Source organism: Notothenia rossii (assembly GCF_949606895.1).
Source record: "Notothenia rossii genome assembly, chromosome: 5".
In the NCBI taxonomy this organism is placed as follows: domain Eukaryota; kingdom Metazoa; phylum Chordata; class Actinopteri; order Perciformes; family Nototheniidae; genus Notothenia; species Notothenia rossii.
Genome location: NC_136903.1, coordinates 51,890,163 through 51,909,993, shown reverse-complemented (window position 1 = coordinate 51,909,993; position 19,831 = coordinate 51,890,163). Strand labels below are relative to the sequence as shown.

Genomic DNA, 19,831 nt, shown 5'->3' with positions numbered 1-19,831 from the left:
CACTCGTCCCTGGGAAAATTAACGTTGCGGCGAATTGAAGAAGAAACTACGTTACGTTACCAAATGTTCCGTAGTAGCGCGTTATACTACTTTTTACCCGGGAAAAGTAGTTACGTTACTGTAACGCGTTACACCCAACACTGTAAGTAGTGCACTTGCAGTGCAATATGAAATAAAAACAACTACATTCTTTTGGCAGTGTACACATCATTAACAACAACTACACTATTTTGGCAGTGTAACAATTAAACAAGAACTACACTCTTTTGGCAGTCACAATTTAATAAATAATAAACTGTCAGACTGACACTGAAGACAAACAAACTATTTTCAGCAATCAATCTGTTTAGTTGACTCTGGGTGACATGTGGCGATTTTAAAAAATCGTTTTTTGGCTGCTTAGTGTTGCTCCATCTGGTTCACTGCCGGTGGTTGAGACGGTGGGGTCTTTGGCGACAAGTTTTATAGCCCCATGTACATTAGTTAGGTGCTTCAGGAGATTGGCATTGCTGTTATTCGATGTGGACAATGCTTTCTGCCCTGCACACAATTTACATTTGACCGTAATATTTTTTGCGTCCTTTATCCCGAAAAATTGAAAATAGTGGTTATATCTCCAAGTTGCGCTGCTGCTCTCGCTGATATTTGCATCTGCCATTGTGTGTGTGTGTGCTGGTGGTGGGCGTTGCCGTGTATGTTTGTGTGTTAGCAAATGTGTGTGTGTCTGTGGCCGTTTCTCAATCGCGAGGATACTGGCTTTTGTAGTCGCATACTTGCAAGTCACTTCCTTCAGAAACGAAGCAAGTACTTCCAAGACACAGCTTCGGAAAAAAAAGAAGAATGGAACAGGTTAACAAGTGTGCCACTCTCTCTAACGGTTTCAACATAAACTGTACCGAAAATAAATAACTCAAGATGTCTATCTAATTATGAACTTGCTTTACTTTCACGGAACACATTTTTGGTGATAACAAATGCAACAAAGTAACATATTTACCAACACATGTTCTACGCCACTACATACAGTACTTACATTTAAATGTGTGCTGCGTCGGTTCAGCCATTCTCCGCAAGGGTTTTTGAAATTGGTCCGTGCGCAAAGCATTGTGGGGATTTGAAGGACGTGAAGTCTACCCATGTGCAGCCTCGAAATTACCCCCAAACCAAGGACGTGGCCTCGGTGGAATTCCAAGTATGCTGGAGATTGGAACAGTCCTTCGGCAGCACTTGATGACGTAGTACCCTTGAAATATTGAGAAGGGTCTAGCCAGCGCCGTATAGACTGAGAGTTACGTCATCTCCGTTCACTCCAATGGACCACTTTTTTACAGCAATGGCGGATCGTGGAGCCTCTCAATCGTTCCCCGGAAGTTATCGCCAAGGCTAGCAGAGCTGTGGAGTTGCAGCATAATAGACCGTTCGTGACGGACCTTTAAAGGTAAGAAGAAATTTAAAGATTTATATTGCGGATATTATCAGTTCATCTGATTCAAATTAACATGTGTATTAAAGGATGTCAGTGGATTATCCCTAAATTAGTAGATTTAGGGAACGTTTACAGATAACAGATAAAGCTAGGATACCGGATCAAGTTAGCAACACACGTTGAACAGCCTTTTAATTGTAAATTCCGTTCTCTTAATGTCATTTCGTCCAACGTTGTTGAATTAGAGAAGAGGGGCTTCTAAACAGGATTGTATGCGGGGGTGGAGGGAGTTAAATATTAGATAAATATAACTTTGGTGCGTGTAAGAGTGAGTGTCTTTAGCAGAGCCATATTGTGTCCTTGTGATTATGTTGATTATTACCTGTCTGTATAATGTTGCAGCTCAGCTGATTTTGGATTGATGGCAAAGGTAGAGGGACTTAAGTGAGAGTGAAAACACAAGGTAAGTTTAATACTACTGTTTTATATAAGTAAGCATACTAAACATGTATTCTATCACTGTATTATATAAGTAATCTTGTTTGTAACCTACTGTATGGCAGGTGGAGGGGCAGTGATGTTACAGGTGGAGGAGCAAAACTGCAAGACTGCAAACTCACAAGACAGAGAAATCAAAGTTTGTTCTCCAGAGAAGAGGTTGATTTCACTTCATTTATTTCATATTTTCTAAAGATGTGGAAATGGCAAAAAAAAAAAAAACTTGAGAGCTGTAACCAAGACAACTGTAACAACATGAGTAGAGAGCCACCAAGGTTTTTCAAGTCCCTCTCTTACTCCATTTTGCCAACCCAAACTTCCAGGTACATGAAGGGACACCTTGCTTGTTTTTGTTGTTTGCGCTCCTCTGGCTGGGTGCTGGCAGGTGGAGGGCAGAGATGTTGGCAGGTGGAGGGGCAGTGATGTTACGGGTGGAGGGGCAGTGATGTTAGCTGTTACACACCAGGCTCAAACTTAACACATTGCATCCTTCTTTGCAGTGTCCTTATTCCTGGAAGGGGAATCTGCAATTCCTGCAGAGTTTTGTAACCCGTTGGTCCGCACGCAAAGCAAATTTTTAAAGCCTTCTTAATTGTCTCATTGCTCCATTTCATCCCCTTTGTGGTGAGTCTGCCTAATGAGTAGTAATATTCATCCCGCTTCCATCACATTAGTATGCATAGAAAGTGACAGGTGCTGTGACAGGTCACACCTCTCCCTACTTATGCTAATGAGCCAAGTCCCGCCTCCCCTTTGTTCGAGGTGTGAGATCTCAAGTAGGTGTGATATCCCAAGTAGGTGTGAGATCCGTCGATAGGAGGGGGTTGATGTGTATTCACAGGTGTAAAAAGCCCCCACTGTTGCGCCTTATGGTGTATCATAAAAAATGTTTCAATCACATTAGTATGCATAAAAAGTGACAGGTGGGCCCGCCCCAAGTGTGTGTGTGTGTGTTTGTGGGGGTGTGTGTGTGTGGGTGTGGGGACCTTCACTGATGTCCTCCCAAGGATGTGTGTGTGTGTGTGTGTGTGTGTGTGTGTGTGTGTGTGTGTGTGTGTGTGTGTGTGTGTGTGTGTGTGTGTGTGTGTGTGTGTGTGTGTGTGTGTGTGTGTGTGTGTGTGTGTGTGTGTGTGTGTGTGTGTGTGTGTGTGTGTGTGTGTGTGTGTGTGTGGAGACCTTCACTCCAGAGCTATAGGTGCCTGTCTTAACACCCCATGGCCCTGCAGTCGGCCAGAGGCTGTAAAAAGTCCTGGAAAGCAGGCAGGCACCTCGTTTTGAGACCTGACTGTGTGTGTATTAGAGAGCCTGAGGAGACACATTTTTACCGCCCATGCTTGACTGTTTATCTGTGCACTTTCAACTGTATACAATACAACACAAAAATGCCCAGTGCTGCTAAGAAATAAGTTCAGAAAGCTCTGAAAGCTATAACAAAAGTAACTCTCCAGGTATTTCAGACAGAGTATGCGGATTCGGTGTGATCAGAACAAAGAAAGCACCTTTTGCCTTCCTAATGTCACACTTTCCTCTTTTCTATGGCCTGTGTCTGTAGAGTTGGGGGGGGGAATGTCTCCCCCCTTCCTGCCATCTCTCTCTCTCTCTCTCTCTCTGTTTCTGCTGATGTGTAAAATATACAAAATAACGTTTTATATACTTACTCTCTTGTTAAAAGGCGATGAAGTTTGCAGCGTAAGCCAGCCATCAATGTTCTAGTTTTAAGGCTTTGCATACCTCAAAGTGTGTCTAAAAAGTATCTTGGCAAGAGAAAAAAAAAAAAAGAAGCCAAAATTCACCTAGACCATTAAAAAGAAAACCGAATTGCTGCTAAGAAATAAGTTCAGAAGGTTATGACTCCAGTGGAACACTGTTAGAGTCAAAAGTAACTCTCAATGTATTCAGACAGAGTATGCAGATTGGGGCTGATCAGAACAAAGAAAGCACCTTTTGCCTTCCTAGGTGCGTGTGTGAATCAGTCACGGATGTCTTCACATGGAGATGAAGACTCCTGTCTCTTAACACTCAAGGTCCTGCAGTCGGCTGAGGCTGTAAAAGTATAGAAAAAGCAGGTAGGAGGGTTTTTTTGAGAGGAGACTCGGGGGTGTCAATATATCCAGACCAAAATATGCTGATTCAGAGCTGATCAGAACACAGAAAGGCTGGGAAATTCTTTTTTTTTGTTTTGTCTACTATCTACATGTTTGTAATGTGTATGTACATATTTTCAATGTGTATATATATATATATATATATATATATATATATATATATATATATATGAATAAGCCTAAACAGTATTTTCTCTGTCATAAAAAACAAATGTGATGCTAATTTGTAAAACAACTAGGAATAATCCGATTGGTGGGTTTTTAGAGCCATAAACCTAGCTAGTTCAGCTGGGGTTTTTATAAAGGGTTACAGATTCACCAGAGAGGTCATGCAGTAAGTGACCGTAGCAGATCATCTGTGTGCTTTTTTCCTGACCCCGGATCTGATCTTTTGGAAGAAAAACACTGGTAAGTACTTTTTATTTTTATAATAGCATGTAATTATTTAATGTTGCTTGGCTTGGATGTTATTGTATTTACTGGCTTTTTTTTAATTTACGAGTAAAGTATCCAAAATAATGTTTTTAATATACTTACTCATTTCTATTAAAAGGCGATGAATTCCCCGCGTGAGCCAGCCAGCAGCGACCCCTGAAGAGGACTCCTTTCTGGAGTTTTTTACACACCCGTCCTGCCCTCGTGTCTGATCTCAGTGTGTAACACCTGTGACTGGTTCATACACATCCCAAGCGAGTCGGACAGACACAGCCCCTCTTCAGCAGGTGGGGGTCGACCCTCAACACAGAATCTGCTTGAGAATCAGGTCGATATTGACCTCATGCCCTGACACACTCCTGACGAGTTATCATACCGGTAAATGCCTTTTATGGTTATTTTATAAGATGAGCGCTAAATGAATTGTTTGTTAAACGTATAATCCTGTGTTCAAAAATACTTATCCTCTTTTTTTTATTTTTTATTCTCTCTCTTTTTTCTCTATAGAGCTATCCCCTATTATCAAGAGGACCCCTGCTGCTGTTGAGGTCAACTTTTCGGTCACACCAACTGAATAAGCTGGACGGGTCTCATGTAAACTGCTAATGATGTATCCGAATGGTATGTTGGCTTTATGTCCATAAATGTAGAAGCGGTGTGAAATGTTTCTTCAGTGGTGCCCCATCTATTTTTGATTTAGCTTTGGTTTTTTTTTGTTTTTGTTTGAGGGGGAATGATTTCATAAACGGTCAAACATGGATGATTTAACAGATGTAGACAGGTCTTTTCTTCGGGATATACATAACATAAGTGGGCTAAGCAGTGATGAGGATTACAGACTTGAAGACCTGTCATTTCCTCAGGGGTCGGGCAATATCAGTGAAATAGCAGGCTCAGCTGAAAACAAATCTCCTAGCCCCGCAGAAGCAGAACCCCACACAGCTAGAGAACTGTCTTTTCTTGAGGATATGCAAAACATGCATGAGTTAAGCAGTGAGGAGGAATACACTTTTGGAGACATGTCTTCTCCTCCGTGTTCAGGCAGTATCAGTGAATCAAATGAAGAAGAAACAGTTGCATGCGTACATTCCCCCTCCTCTGAAACAAACTCAACCTCTCCAGCATTAAATGACGCTATGGAATGGGCACTAGACTCTTACCAGAACCGGGGGCTTTTAAATCAGCTCCCAGACGATGTACTCCGTCTGAATGGACAAAATAGCAAAGCTTCAGCCAATGCCGTATTACCAGTTTTCACTGTGCAAGATGGTGGATATATTAGTGACACTCTGAGTGACTCGGAATCATCAGTCTACACAGTCCAAAATGGTGGATATGCTAATGACACTCCGAGTGACTCAGAATCACCAGTTTCCTCCATGCAAAGTGGTGGACATGTTGATCAGAATGACATTCCGAGTGACTCTGAATCACCAGCCCCCTCGTTACAAGATGGTGGAGGCGCCAGCCGAAATGCCTCAACATGTGTTATCTCTCGACCTGTATTCAATAACACAGAACTGCGTCAGACTCTAGTCCTAACTCCTCCTAACGCTGGCGTAGACTTTGCGGCCTATTATAGGGTTCTGATGAGCAATGTACATGCTATGCTACGTGAGGCTTCTGCACCGGCAGAGAGGGAAGATCTTGTACAGATTGAACTGCAAGGTGAACAGCTACAGGCTAACGTGTCAGCCATTTTAAATGCCCATGGTGTTAATAATCTGAATGATTTTGAGGATGCCCTGGTCAATGCAGTGCAGTCAAATTTGGAGGTAATGGCAGACAGCAATCTTGAGCTTGTGGTGCAAATTGTTCAATCACCCCGTGGCGGTGGTGAGAAACGATTGGCTAGTAAAATGTTGGACAGTGAAATTGTCAGAAAGAAGAAGAGGTTTCTTTACGTTGTTCAGAACCCTTCCAACCAGCTGTGTTTTGCTATTAATTTAGCCATGTTGTGGCATAACAACATCACTGATAGCGAAGCTTATGAACACGGTATACAGATTCAGAGGAGGGTGGGTTTGACAGATCAGACAGCTGTGACATTCAACGAGATTGATAAATTCGAAGAGAGTTTGAAATGCAAGATTGTGGTGTTTTACAGAGGCGACGATGATCGTGCCCACTGTAAATTCCAGACAGACGGCCCCAAAAGAGACAAAACTGTGTTTTTGTTCCTCTTCAAAAACCATTATTATGGGATTAAAAACTTGAAGGGGTTTTTAGGCTCTCCATATGTCTGCGAACATTGTTACACAGGCTACAGCTCGAAGTGGACACACACTTGTACTGGTCATTGTTTTGTCTGCTTTGACCCCTCATGTACTCGGGAAGAGTTTTAACCCATCTTTTGTAAAGATTGTAACAAAACGTGCCGTACGGCTGGCTGCCACTCTCGACATAAAAAACAGACACAGAGAGCATCAGACATTGCCAGTAACTGCGATTTACACAAAAAGTGTGTAGATTGCCGACTTTCTTACGACACCGCCAAGAGTAGTGCAGATAAAACACACAAGTGTGCGGTGAATAAATGTAAAACATGCGGCGAGAAATTACCCTCTGCTTCTACAGGAGAGTGTGAAAATGATCTGTGTTACATCGGAGTGTTACCCAAAGAGACAGAACACAATGACAACATTGTGTTTTATGATTTTGAGACAATGGCGGAGGCAGAAGGTGCACATGTCCCCTTCCTGGTGTGTACAAAAACCCTTGCAGGCAAAATTTGGGTCGCTGAAGGTGCCGACTGTGCACTGCAGTTTCTGGCACATTTGAGGTCCCCCAAATTCAAAAATGCAACCTTCATCGCTCACAATGCTAAGGGTTTTGACAGCTATCTCATTATCAATGCAATGATTGAGCATTGGCTAAAACCCTCTTTGATAATGCAAGGAAGTAAAGTGATCTCTTTTACTGACCAGGATTTCGGACAAAAGTACATAGACTCACTGTCTTATCTCTCTATGCGTTTAGCAGCAATGCCAAAAGCTTTGGGATTTGAAGATAAAATCAAGGGGTACTTCCCTCACGGTTTCAGCTCTGAGGCCAATCTGAGTTATATCGGACCTTACCCGCCAGCACACTGTTATGGGATTGAGCGCATGACAACTGATGAAAAGAGTGACTTTTTCACATGGTATGTGACGGTACGCACAGGTACTTTTGATTTTCGAAAGCAGGCATTGCTTTACTGTAAAAACGATGTTGACATTCTTGCCCAGGGCGCCACTTTATTTCGAAAAGGGTTTCTCGAGGAGACAGGAGTGGATCCTTTTAGTCGGGGGACCATCGCTTCTGCGTGCATGAAAGTTTTTACAACAAACTTTCTACCGCCCAAGACCTTAGCAATTCCCCCACCCGACGACTACCGCCGTGAAAACAAGAAGTACTCGGACGCAGGTATTCAGTGGCTGGAGTGGGTGGCCCAAGCCGAAGGTGTATTTATTCAGCATGCTTTGAATGAGGGTGAGAAACGAGTGGGTCGTTTTGTCGTGGACGGTTTTGCTGAAGTTGCGGGCGCAAAGATTGTATGGGAATTTCTTGGTTGCTTCTATCACGGGTGTCCATCTTGCTATAAGGGTCATGAGAAAAACCCCTTGACAGGTGGCACATTTGAGCAGCTCCATGCTGCCAGCGAGGAAAAGCTGCATGAACTACAGTCTGTTCACGGGGCCAAAGTGATCGTTATGCGGGAGCATACGTGGGGTGAGATGAAAAAATCCAATCAGGATTTGCAGGCTTTCCTCAGGGAATACAAAGCTTCAGAGCCACTGACCCCTAGGGAGGCTTTGTACGGGGGCAGGACATGTGCAGTGAAGTTGAGGCACACGGCAGCGGCCGATGAACTGGTTCACTATTGTGATTTCACCTCGCTCTATCCTTTTGTAAACTGTACAGGCCTATATCCACTTGGACACCCCCAGATCATATTCTGAGATTTCAAAGATCCTCAGAGTTATTTTGGGTTAATCAGAGCCACAGTAGACCCTCCCAAGGGGCTTTACTTTCCAGTCTTGCCCTACAGAACTGCAGCGGGCAAGCTAGTGTTCACCCTCTGCCGTACATGCGCTGAGCTTAACAATCAACAGGGGCCCTGCATGCACAGCAAAGAGGAAAGAGCATTAACAGGAGTTTGGGTGACCACAGAGTTCAACAAAGCCCTGGATATGGGGTACAAGCTGACTCAGATCACAGAGGTGTCGCATTTTGAGAACAAAAGCGACAGCATTTCTGTAGACTATATACACACATTTTTGAAGGGCAAACAAGAAGCATCAGGTTATCCTTCAGAGGCCACAGATGATGAGAGCAGAAAAAAGTATGTGACAGACTACCATGCTAATCAGGGGATCTTGCTGGATGCAGATAACATCAAATCAAACCCAGCCAAAAGACAAGTGTCAAAACTATGTCTCAACAGTTTCTGGGGCAAATTTGCCCAGAGAAGCAATCTGACTCAGACTAAGATTGTGACCAAAACAGAAGAATTTCTTAACCTCTTGTTTTCAGCTAAACATAAGGTTAAGTATTTCTCATTCCTCAACGACAGGACGGCTGTTGCTCAGTGGTGTTACGGAGACAATTGCTATTCTCCTCCCAACAAGGTAGATAACATATTCATTGCAGCATTCACCACAGCGTATGCCAGACTGAAACTGTACAGTGAGTTGGAGAAATTACAGCACAGAGTTTTCTACTACGACACAGATAGTATAATCTATGTGACAAGACAGGGGGAGACTCCACTGCCCATGGGGGTTTATCTGAGGGATCTGACAGATGAACTGGGGGGCGACACGATTGAAGAGTTTGTTTCAGCAGGCCCTAAAAGTTATGCTTACCAAACCAAAAATCAGAAAAAGGTTGTGATGAGAGTGAAAGGGATCACACAAACGCACGAATGTTGTGAACGAGTGAACTTTGACAGTCTAACAGATCTGGTGGAGGGCTACGTTCAAAACTCTGAGAGGGGGAGGGTAATTGAGGCTCCGCAACACAACATTGTACGGAATAAAGAGGGTTTCGTTTTGAGAAATGTGTCATTCACCAAAAAGTTCCGAGTTGTGTTTGATAAGAGACGTCTGCTAGACGGAGGAAATACTTTGCCTTTTGAGTATTGAGAAATAATAAGAAGAGACAAAAATGTTTTCACCCAGCCAAATTGATTTGAATCATTTGAAGACGAATCTCTATTTCCTCCTAATCAGAGTCATTTGATTATATTGGACGATGTTATATTTCAGGTCTCCGAGCATCCGGAAGTAGTCAGAATTTTCACCCAATACCGGCATCACAGGAATATGAGTGTTATGATGCTTACACAGAATGTTTTTCATCAGGGGAAAAATAGTCGTACCATTAGTTTGAATACTAATTACATGGTCTTGTTTAAAAACCCCCGAGACAGATTGCAGATGAACATTCTTGCTCAGCAAATATACCCTGGCAATAAATCATTTTTCCTACAGAGTTTTGAAGACGCCACCAAAGAACCTCACGGTTATTTAATCGTAGACATGACCCCCAGCTGTCCAGACATCTACAGACTTAGATCGGGAGCACTACCTAACCAGTGGTTAGTTGTTTATGTACCAAAACCGAAAACTTAAAACAGTATGTCAGCCCGTTTAAAACGAAACATGCCGATGCTGAAGGCCTTTTGTAACGCCAAGCCCTCGAAGCGCAAGGATATACTCAAGAACTGCTCCACGGATTTTCTTCAATCACTCTGTGAGCTGTCTTTAAATCTTCTAAAGGGTAACATTCCACTATCTGGCGCTCAGTATAACAAACTGAAAAAACAAAAGAAGATTATCAAACTATTGGCCAATAAAAAGGCCAATTTTAAAACTAAATTTAAGGCCTTAAGAAAGCAATCTGGAGGCTTTCTTCTGCCTCTGCTAGGTGCTGTGATTCCCGTTTTAGCGCAGCTTTTAGGAGGAATCATTCGATCATGAGTCAAAAGATATTTTTGTTATCACCTCACCAGTTTAATCAACTCAATCAGGCGGGTGTAACTAACCCCCATAGTAAGGAAACAATGAGACGCACTGCCGAAGATGCTCTGGATGAAAAAAAGAGAGCGGTGTTAAACGAAACAGGACCCTCTTATGAAAAAATAAGAAAATACAACGGCTTGCTGCAGCGATATCTCACCTTACTCAAACAAGACGGGCAGGAGGAACGGCATATTGCTTTAACACTACCCGAAGACACGGGGTTGGTAAAAGGAGAAGACAAGGATGACATGGCCAATGATAAAATAAAGAACGAGGTACTTCAACACCTCCCTAAGCGTTACCGTAAGAATGCAGAGTACATTATGAGTAAATTAGTCACGAGTACAGATGGATGGACCCCCATGGGGGAATTTGTAGAAAAGGGTACAGCTGTAAAAGGTTCACACATGTTAGATTTATTTAGACATCTGTCGTCCTCGTATAAAACAAATGTCCAGGAGCCTAAAGGCTGTTTTTTTTTTTTAAATAGTATGAATGAGCTCAACATTCCTCTATCAGCTTTTCAAAACCTACAACCTCGTGAACAATATCGTGTAGTCAAAGAGGGCGACCTATATGGAGAAAATATGCCCAAAAGAAGAAGAAGAAGAGGAAATAATAAGTCATCTCCAACGACCCTCAGCCGTGAGGTGTCAGGAACCCTAGACACCGCAGATGCGGAAGAACCTCAGAGTGCCCCTCTTAAGAAGAAAATAATAAGGAAAGATAGAAAAATAAGCCCCAGCTGGTTACATTTTACCCCATAAAGTTGTATTCTATTTTTGTTTTCAATAAAAGAAAGAGTCACCTGAATTAATTTTGTCTTCAGACCTTTTTATTTGTATTTTCTACATTTTGTAACAATCTTTAAACATTTGTAGAGAGCAAACACTGTGGTTAAAATGAGTGTCTTTATGACGTCTCTCACACCGTTGGTATTCTTTCACAAAATTAGTTACAGCAGAATCATTTTTTATCACATCATCTTGATACAGAGACAACACATTTTCGTAAGACAACCCAGACGCTCTTTTACACAGGTAGAAAACACAATGCTGACCACAGGCTGTAGACATGACATTCTGAAGCTGTTGATTGTGGTGTAAAATAGTTTTACATTTTTTTTCTAGAAATTGGAGGATGCTTTTGGGGTAATGACTAAAATCGGGAGGAAAGCCAAAAGAATCAAAAAAAGTCCCCACATCGTCCTCCTCTAAACTCACTGCTAGCCAGTGTTCTCCCGGCATATGGGAGGGGTGGGTATTTACAATCATGTATACAGGGTATCTAAATAATTGTTTTACTCGGGGTAGCTGATCTGACGCCCACACCCCACCAAAAGAGTCTCCCACCATATGACGTAGCAGACTATCCAATTGATGATTATTCATGGTGTAATATCTTCTTAGGAATAATCTACCAACACTTGACGTTTTGAATTAATCTCCAGTATCGAATCAAAACAAGAATATACGATTAAAGTGGTAGTCTGTGGTAGCGGTACTCGAAATCTCATTTCTTAAACTACCGCTTGTAATCGGGGACAATGCGTCAGCATCTTCCCCTGCAGTGAGATTAAATACGAATAACGAGTATCCTTGTTCGAAATCCTCTCGGTCGATACACAGAGGTAAGTCTTTCATGTGTCTCCCTGTAGCCGTAAACATGTTGTAAAACTCTCTGACTGAAGACCCCTGGTTAAATTGAGGTTGGAATGCTTTGGCCGGTACTTGCCTACCGTCCTGACACAAAGCCAGATATTCCATATCATTATGAAGGAAATTAAAAGGTGAAAGCGTTCTCCTTCCGGTGAAGGCTTCGTGATTTACCATACCCAATACTATGTATTTAGGCATATTACCCAGAAAGAGATTTTCTTGGGTGCATATTCTGGAATTCACCGGGATGCTGTATGTTTTGATATTCACGCGAGATAAAGGATAGAGGGCGTTCCCTCTCATCAGAGCCGCAGCATGACCTAAACGCACAGCAGGGGAGATGGTGGCTTTCTTGATAAAAAAGTGAGGCCCCTAGTATTTTTAGACGGTATGTCGAATCATTTGCACACATGAGAGTAAACGCATCGTTAGATCTGGTGAGTTTGATTCTCAAATCTACAGAGTTCAGGAGAAGCCTCTCGCTGAAAAATATATCGGTGTGCAGGGCCCCCATTAGATGGAGTTCTCGAGATTCAGCTGTGAATACAGCTCTCTTTACTAGACCCTTGTTAGGGCCATTAGCGATCACTATGGAGTTCATAGCTCCCGCGGTGTCTTTATAAAATAAACCGGCAGTGAACTGAGTTTTTAAAGTAGAATCAGAATAATTCAATAGCGTTTCAATCATCGCTCTGTAAGGATGAGTCGAGCTGGACTGAGAAATCAGCCTGTCCCCTAGAATAACGTCGCATTGGTTAAAAATTGTATTCAGTGGATAATTAACGAGGGCCACGGGGGCATCAGCTGCCAGATTAGTCCCATCTGCGTTGGTTATTTTAATCCTGAGATGCATCAAGGTGTCATTCATATCGAGGTATTTATCCCCGTCCCCGGGAATGAAAAATTCAATGGGTCCGTCATCTGTAATGGCAGACAACGGAAGGACCTCTGTGTAGTGTTTTTCATTGATAGAAAGCTGCGTCATGGGAGCCGAAAATAAATCTAGCTCTGCCATACTACATTCAGCAGATTTGTGATGTAAAAGAGCCATATTTAACACTCTAAAATATATCTCTCCCCAATACGTTCCTTCTTCGTGGGTGTTTTTTCCCTAATGATTTTCTCTTGACTGTGTGCTTCCCCTTTTTAACGCCGGCCGGAACCCGTTTTCCTGGAGGTCTCTTCCTGGCCCTTCTTGCTAAAACCATCAGACCTCCTGCTCCTTCTTGAGACCCCTGATCTGATTGGCTGCTACATTTATGGACAGCCTTATTGATAACATCTGATGCAATATTTTTGGCCGCCGATTTCAGATGAGGTTTAGCTATGGCAAATCCCTTTCTCGACAGAGGGGCTACAAAACGAAATAATCTGGAGAATATAGAACCAATACCTCGGCCGTACATAACTGGTGTTCCATAAAAACCAGGCAAGGACCCCCCAGCTTGATTTTCATAGTAACTCACAAAACGGTGTGGATCGTGATGAATCATCGTTTTGCAAAAGATTGCCCGGCTTTTGAAGGTCGGAAATGAAGTTTCACTACACTCTTGCCGTAGGTAAACTTTATCGGCTCGTTCTGATTGTTTTTTATCTCTATCTGTATATTCTCAATATGCGTTTTTGTTACCGGCAAGTAGTACGCAGGACTAAAATACTGGGTGATGGTGTCGCCGAATGTCCCTTTTATATCTACGGTTCTCAGGAGAGGAGCAAAAGCATCACCTACCCGCTGGTGACTGACCACGTTACTATAACAGTAGAGATGAGTTACGCCTGCATTTATATCTACGGGGTGGGCTGCTGATTTATCATCAACTTTGAGCCACTGGTCTGGTTTTATTCCAAGCATATAAGCCACGGTTTTTGGAAAGCGAAAACGATATTGTCCATCTCCTTGAAATTCAATTTTCCTGTGAATTGGACTATAGTACAAACTAACACCAGAGTCAATTTTTCTGAAGCAGGACTCGAGTTCCACCATGAGCTGACTTATGCTACTATAGTAACCTCCTCGAAACATTTGAAGCTTTAACTTGCTCGCTATCGCGGGGGCTTTTGGTTTCTTTATCCATTCAAAATAGGCTACTTCTAAAGGCATGTTATACCAGGTGTGGGGGTATGACATTTCTGTCATGGCGACCTGCCACGAACCGTCCAAGTGTAAAGGTTGTGCTAGGTTTACCTGATAACTAGAGCTTGTATTGTTTTGAAATTCATCAAGGCTGGCATTGGACGGCAGCGTAATGTAGAACCCTTCATTTATCTCCATGGCTGTAATGAAGGACTGAGCGTTGAGTCTGTTTGTTTTTATACATCCTTGATGGCACCAGTCTCAACCCAGCTGTTGAATTTCTCGGGCCAGTTCTTCCAGCATACAAACATTTGTTTTTTCCCTCTCAACACACGTCTTTTCAGAATTTTCTCCACTTGAAAAGCCTTGTCACTTGATACCTTCACTTTTTGTAACTCTTTCTCATAAAAAGTCCCCTTGATCTCTTCTCCATCATAATCTTTGAGTTTGTAAACAGGTGGTTGACGAGGTATGCCTTCAGACACCGTAAATAATTTGTCCGTATAACTCTGCTCATATTTTTTATCAAAGACCCCTCTCAATTTGGATATTCTTACAAGCTCCCCCTCCTTAAAGTTCATTTTTGTAGCAGCTTTTTTACCATGGCTGGAGGGGGTGTACAGGTTGCGAAACACTTGAGCTGCATTTTCCTTGGTCACCTATTATTGTAACTTTCAATTAATTCAGGTAAGACGTCTATATATCTATGAGTGTTTTTAGCTGTAAAATACCTCCACATTTTAGTTTTCAGCGTACGGTTAAATCTCTCTACCACACACGCCTTCATATCACTGGCTGTTGCATAATGTGCAATACCTCGTTTCTTCAATAAGGCTTGAAAAACTTTGTGAAAGAATTCTTTCCCGGCGTCTGTTTGTATCTTTTTAGGAATCTGACTGTGTGTTAAAATTGTATCAAAGGCTTGGGCAACCTCTATACCAGTCTGCTTCTTTATTGCCTGAGCATAGGCTTTTTTCGAAAATACATATACGACTGTTCACAAATAATTAAAACCATCATTATGTTTGGACAGCGACTGCATATCGCAGAGATCAGCTTGAAATTGTTGTAGCGGTCTGACTACGAAAACTCTGTTTCTTACAAAATGCACCCTAGACGGCTTATGCAAAGTATATGCATCCTGTTCAGATAAAAATTCTCTGACTTTCTCTACATTTACTTGTTTACCCGTTTCAATCTGTACAGCTCTATGGAGTTTATCAACGCCCCCTAAACTCCCTGGATTAGAAGGAGTGTAATACACCCTTCGCATGACACGTTTCTCAGACATGTTCCCTGTTACAGCACCAGTGAGGTAATGAGTACAACAGTTTTTCTTACAACGCATTTTATTAATTTGGCACATATATCAAAAAAACATTTTCTCCAAACAGAGAATAAAAAAACATTTTAAAAGCACAAACGGGATTGTTAGGAAGGACACACTAGATCAAGTAAAATAAAAATAAAACAGATCAAATTAAAAAACATACTTTTACGAAAAAAAAACTATCAAACTCTTCCTATTGCTGCCAAGAGTCCCAGGCTGCTGTTATATTCTTTGTCTGGGTCTCGTCGAGCCGTTTGTAAAACTTGTCGATTTTAGCCTCAAAGAGTCTTGTGTTTCTTAGATTGTGCAGAATCGCCTCAGCAGTTCCAAATATCCTCTTCGCCGACACATGAAGGTGTCTCTGGTGTAGAGCGTCCCGAATGGCTGGAATGAAACGAACGGTCCACAGTCTCTTTACCACTTCATCATAGTGTCGATCCAGATAGTATTCTTCGGTCGGAAACAAACACTGATGTTGAATTTGACTGGGATGGTCGACTTGACATCCGTAACATTTCTCCTTTCTGTACAGATGTAGGACCCTGTCCAGCAGATGAACCACTACAGCTTTTACCGTATTCAGGAACGAAGCCGTCCTAGCACCTTCTGCAGCATCACCCTCTGGAGCATAAGGAAAGCATGGCGATTCAATGCCTGCTACCGAGGAGTTTGAAGAAGCTGTTGATTCCCCTGGAGACACGGATGGAGTAGATGGAGGTTGATCCATATCCAGCCACCCAGTAACATCATGGCAGCAACACCATAGTCGATATAGGGTTTCCAGATTGTTGGAGATGATGGGGGTCCTCCAGGCGTTTGTTCCAGGCTGCAACTCGCGGGGAGAGACTTGTTTTTTCTCAGATCCATGGTTAGTGTTCAGTGAATGTCTTTGAGCGGTCCTTACTTTTAAATGATCTGGGGAGGGGGGGGGGACTTGTTATGCTGAGTGGGAGGAGGAGTCATCTGCAAAGGTGAGTCTTTTTCACCAGTATAATGTCCATCGATGTCTGACTCTGTTTAAAAAGTTCTTTAAGCTTTGTAGATTTCTCATCAATCATTTTCAGCCAAGCAGTCAGAGGCACCCGCAAGGATGTTTGAGAAACCCCGCATGTAGAGTTGAAATACTCCAAAACAAAATCATCAGAGGGGTCCTTCCCCCGCGTCATCAAACGGCTTGCGCGGTAATACCATCGTCCAGATGGTCCGCTTTTAGTTTCCCAGACGGTGCTTGTCAGGACTCTTTTCACTTCTGGCGGTGGGGGGATATTTCCTTCTTCTTCCTCCACATTGAGGGGTAACGGTGAAAACTCTTCTTTGATCTCGCTTTTTGTTTGCGTTTCTTTGCTTTTTGTTGCACATATCTTGTACACCGCTGGTTCCACAGTGTTTTCTTGATGCACTACTTCTTCCGATACAATGGTTGCGTGGAGATCTCTGGAAGACACCAGAGTTAACACAGCCCAATCTGTTGAGGTCAACGTTGCTTTAACACTGTGGGGTCCATACGTTTCTCCATTCTTCAGATTGTAGAAATGCAGTTCATTCGCCATATAGTTGAATACGTATCCCCAAACATGTTCATTTTCCAGAAGCCATTTCTCTTCAAGATCTTCGACCGGAGGTGTTTGAACCCGGCACATATACTGCATCCGTTTCTTGATTGGCGCTCCGGACGGATGGCGGTAAGTTGTCACAGGCGTCTCGCTGATTAAACCCATATCGAGGCGTCTCTTGGTCATTTTTTCTTTTTGGAAAGATGACTTGATGATTGGAAATGACTGGCTTTTTATCTGCACGGGGTTCTTTTTTTTTTTATCTCACTCCACCCCCTCGGTCTTCTGACATCACATAATTGGGGCGGGCTCTTCTGTCACTTTTATGCATACTAATGTGATGGAAGCGGCATTTTGTTTTAATAGACTTGGGGGCGGGCCCACCTGTCACTTGTTATGCATACTAATGTGATTGAAACATTTTTTATGATACACCATAAGGCGCAACAGTGGGGGCTTTTCACACCTGTGAATACACATCAACCCCCTCCCATCGACGGATCTCACACCTACTTGGGATATCACACCTACTTGAGATCTCACACCTCGAACAAAGGGGAGGCGGGACTTAGCTCATTAGCATAAGTAGGGAGAGGTGTGACCTGTCACAGCACCTGTCACTTTCTATGCATACTAATGTGATGGACGCGGGATGAATATTACTACTCTAATGCCTTAAGTTGGTCTTTTGAAAACGTTTTCTTATATTTGTTGTCCCTAATTGTCATTGTTTTCTTGAGAGCTGCATTTTCCTTCCTGATTTTTCTTAGTGCAGACTTTGCTTTTTTGGTGATTCCTTCTTGGCTCTTTAATTTTCTCTTAAATTTTTTTAATAGATCTGTTTGACTGGCTGCTGGTTCCCTTGTATGCTGACTGGCTGCTGGTTCCCTCGTATGCTGACTGGCTGCTGGTTCCCTTGTATGCTGACTGGCTGCTGGTTCCCTCGTATGCTGACTGGCTGCTGGTTCCCTTGTATGCTGACTGGCTGCTGGTTCCCTTGTATGCTGATTGCCTCCTGGTTCCCTCGTATGCTGACTGGCTGCTGGTTCCCTCTTATGCTGAATGGCTGCTGGTTCCCTCGTATGCTGACTGGCTGCTGGTTTCCTCGTATGCTGACTGGCTGCTGGTTCAAAGGAATGCTGACTGGCTGCTGGTTCCCTCGTATGCTGACTGGCTGCTGAGTGGGTGGTGTCCACCCTCCCTGTCTCTCCTCACTAGCCATGTCCTATCTTTCTTCACCCTCACTTTCCTTTCTCTCAGTCTCCTCATCCCTTCTTCCCCCAATCTTTGAGACCAATGTAAGTAGAAGACATGGCACTTTATATTTTCGAACATTTAAAATATTATACCACTTAAAAATAAGAAATATGACTTTTGTTACTAAGAGTTCATACTTATTATACCTGTGTCACCTTTCACACTATAGCTGTGATCATGAGCTATGGGCTTTGTAGATACAGGTCCCGTGGTGAATCGTGGTGCAGGGGCCCTTCTCTTTTTGACCACAGGGCGATGCACGAAGATGGTGGGTATAGCCTCTGCTCTCAGCCTAGTCTTGCCCTTTTTTGTCTTGGCAAACTGGTCTGCATCAAAATGTGCCTGCGGAGTGACTTGAGGTTACTTCACACACAGAACAACTCAGTTTTGTCTGCCCACATACATATTCCATAGTGGTTGAATACACGGTATTAGGAAACACTTTATACTTACTGGACATGTTATACTCATTACATACTGTATATAAAATATGACCAAGAATGTGAGACAACTTTATAGAAATTCATATCACATCTGTTACTGATGCCATTTGTTATACTTTGTTAAACTCACAAATAATAAAGTTCCATAACTTCAGTTGGGAACAAAGACCACACCTTATCTCCCCAAGGCAATTTCCCATCCAATAGGTGTGCTATATAGGTGTGTATAACCCTTTCTCCTGTCTGTTACTCCCTCTTTCAGCACAAGAACCAGGGATTCAATGGAGCCTGAATACCTGCACTGAGACCCTCACCCTGCACCCTGAGTCTCAACTCTGTGTTTTTCAACCCTTTCCCTGTTTTTTTGTATTAAACAAAACATTAAGCTTTCCCAATGGTGTGGTTTTCGTTTTGTAAAAAAGTGCAAATGCAGTGTTTGTATATAATAACCTCACATATTTTTTTGCTGTTGGTCGTGAAATTGCTCCTGCTGACTTGAGCCAGCCATTTTTTCCTGCGCTCTGTGTCAGTGGGGAAGCCGTACATTCATACTCCTTTCTCTGAGCGATTTGAGCATCCCCAGGCAGCACAGCAAACCATGGTGGCGACTATGTCACGATTCTCATGTTATGTCACGTTTATAGTTTTGTAGGTTTGGGTGTTTTTGCTGTTTTCCATGTCATGTTTTCCTTTGGGTTATTGTCTGGTCCTTTTCCCTGTGTTTTCCTCTTGTCATTAGTTTCCCTGGTGTGTCTAATGGTCTGATTATGTTCACCTGGGCCCCTGTGTTTTCTCCTGTCTCCTCACCTGTGTCTTGTTGTGTGATTGAGTCTTGTGTGTATTTAAGTTCTGGGTTGTCTGTCTGTCTTGGTCAGTTCGTCGTGTTCCCTGACTAGTTCTGCGGTGAGTGTTCTGTTTGTCATTGTATAGAGATATCATAGCCTTGAAATAAAGGAAGTTTTCAGTTTATATCTGCATTTGGGTCCTGCTTGTTTCACAAACCGTGACAGTACGAACCGACCTTAAAATGGACCCAGCAGGGGGGTC

The 19,831-nt window shown here is 42.8% G+C and overlaps 1 long non-coding RNA gene across 3 annotated transcripts; it reads left to right on the top strand.

The window, feature by feature from the left end:
* Positions 1-1,347: 1,347 nt before the first annotated feature.
* On the top strand, positions 1,348-19,059 carry LOC307041604. Of its 3 annotated transcripts, none has more exons than XR_013808815.1 (4): positions 1,348-1,889; positions 1,990-2,247; positions 2,425-2,548; positions 17,921-19,054. It is a non-coding gene; the product is annotated as an uncharacterized lncRNA (long non-coding RNA). The 3 variants fall into 3 exon arrangements; XR_013808814.1 differs by lacking the exon at positions 1,348-1,889 and having other exon boundaries at positions 1,900-2,247; positions 17,921-18,609; positions 19,047-19,059; XR_013808816.1 differs by lacking the exon at positions 1,348-1,889 and having other exon boundaries at positions 1,900-2,247.
* The last annotated feature ends 772 nt before the right edge of the window (positions 19,060-19,831 follow it).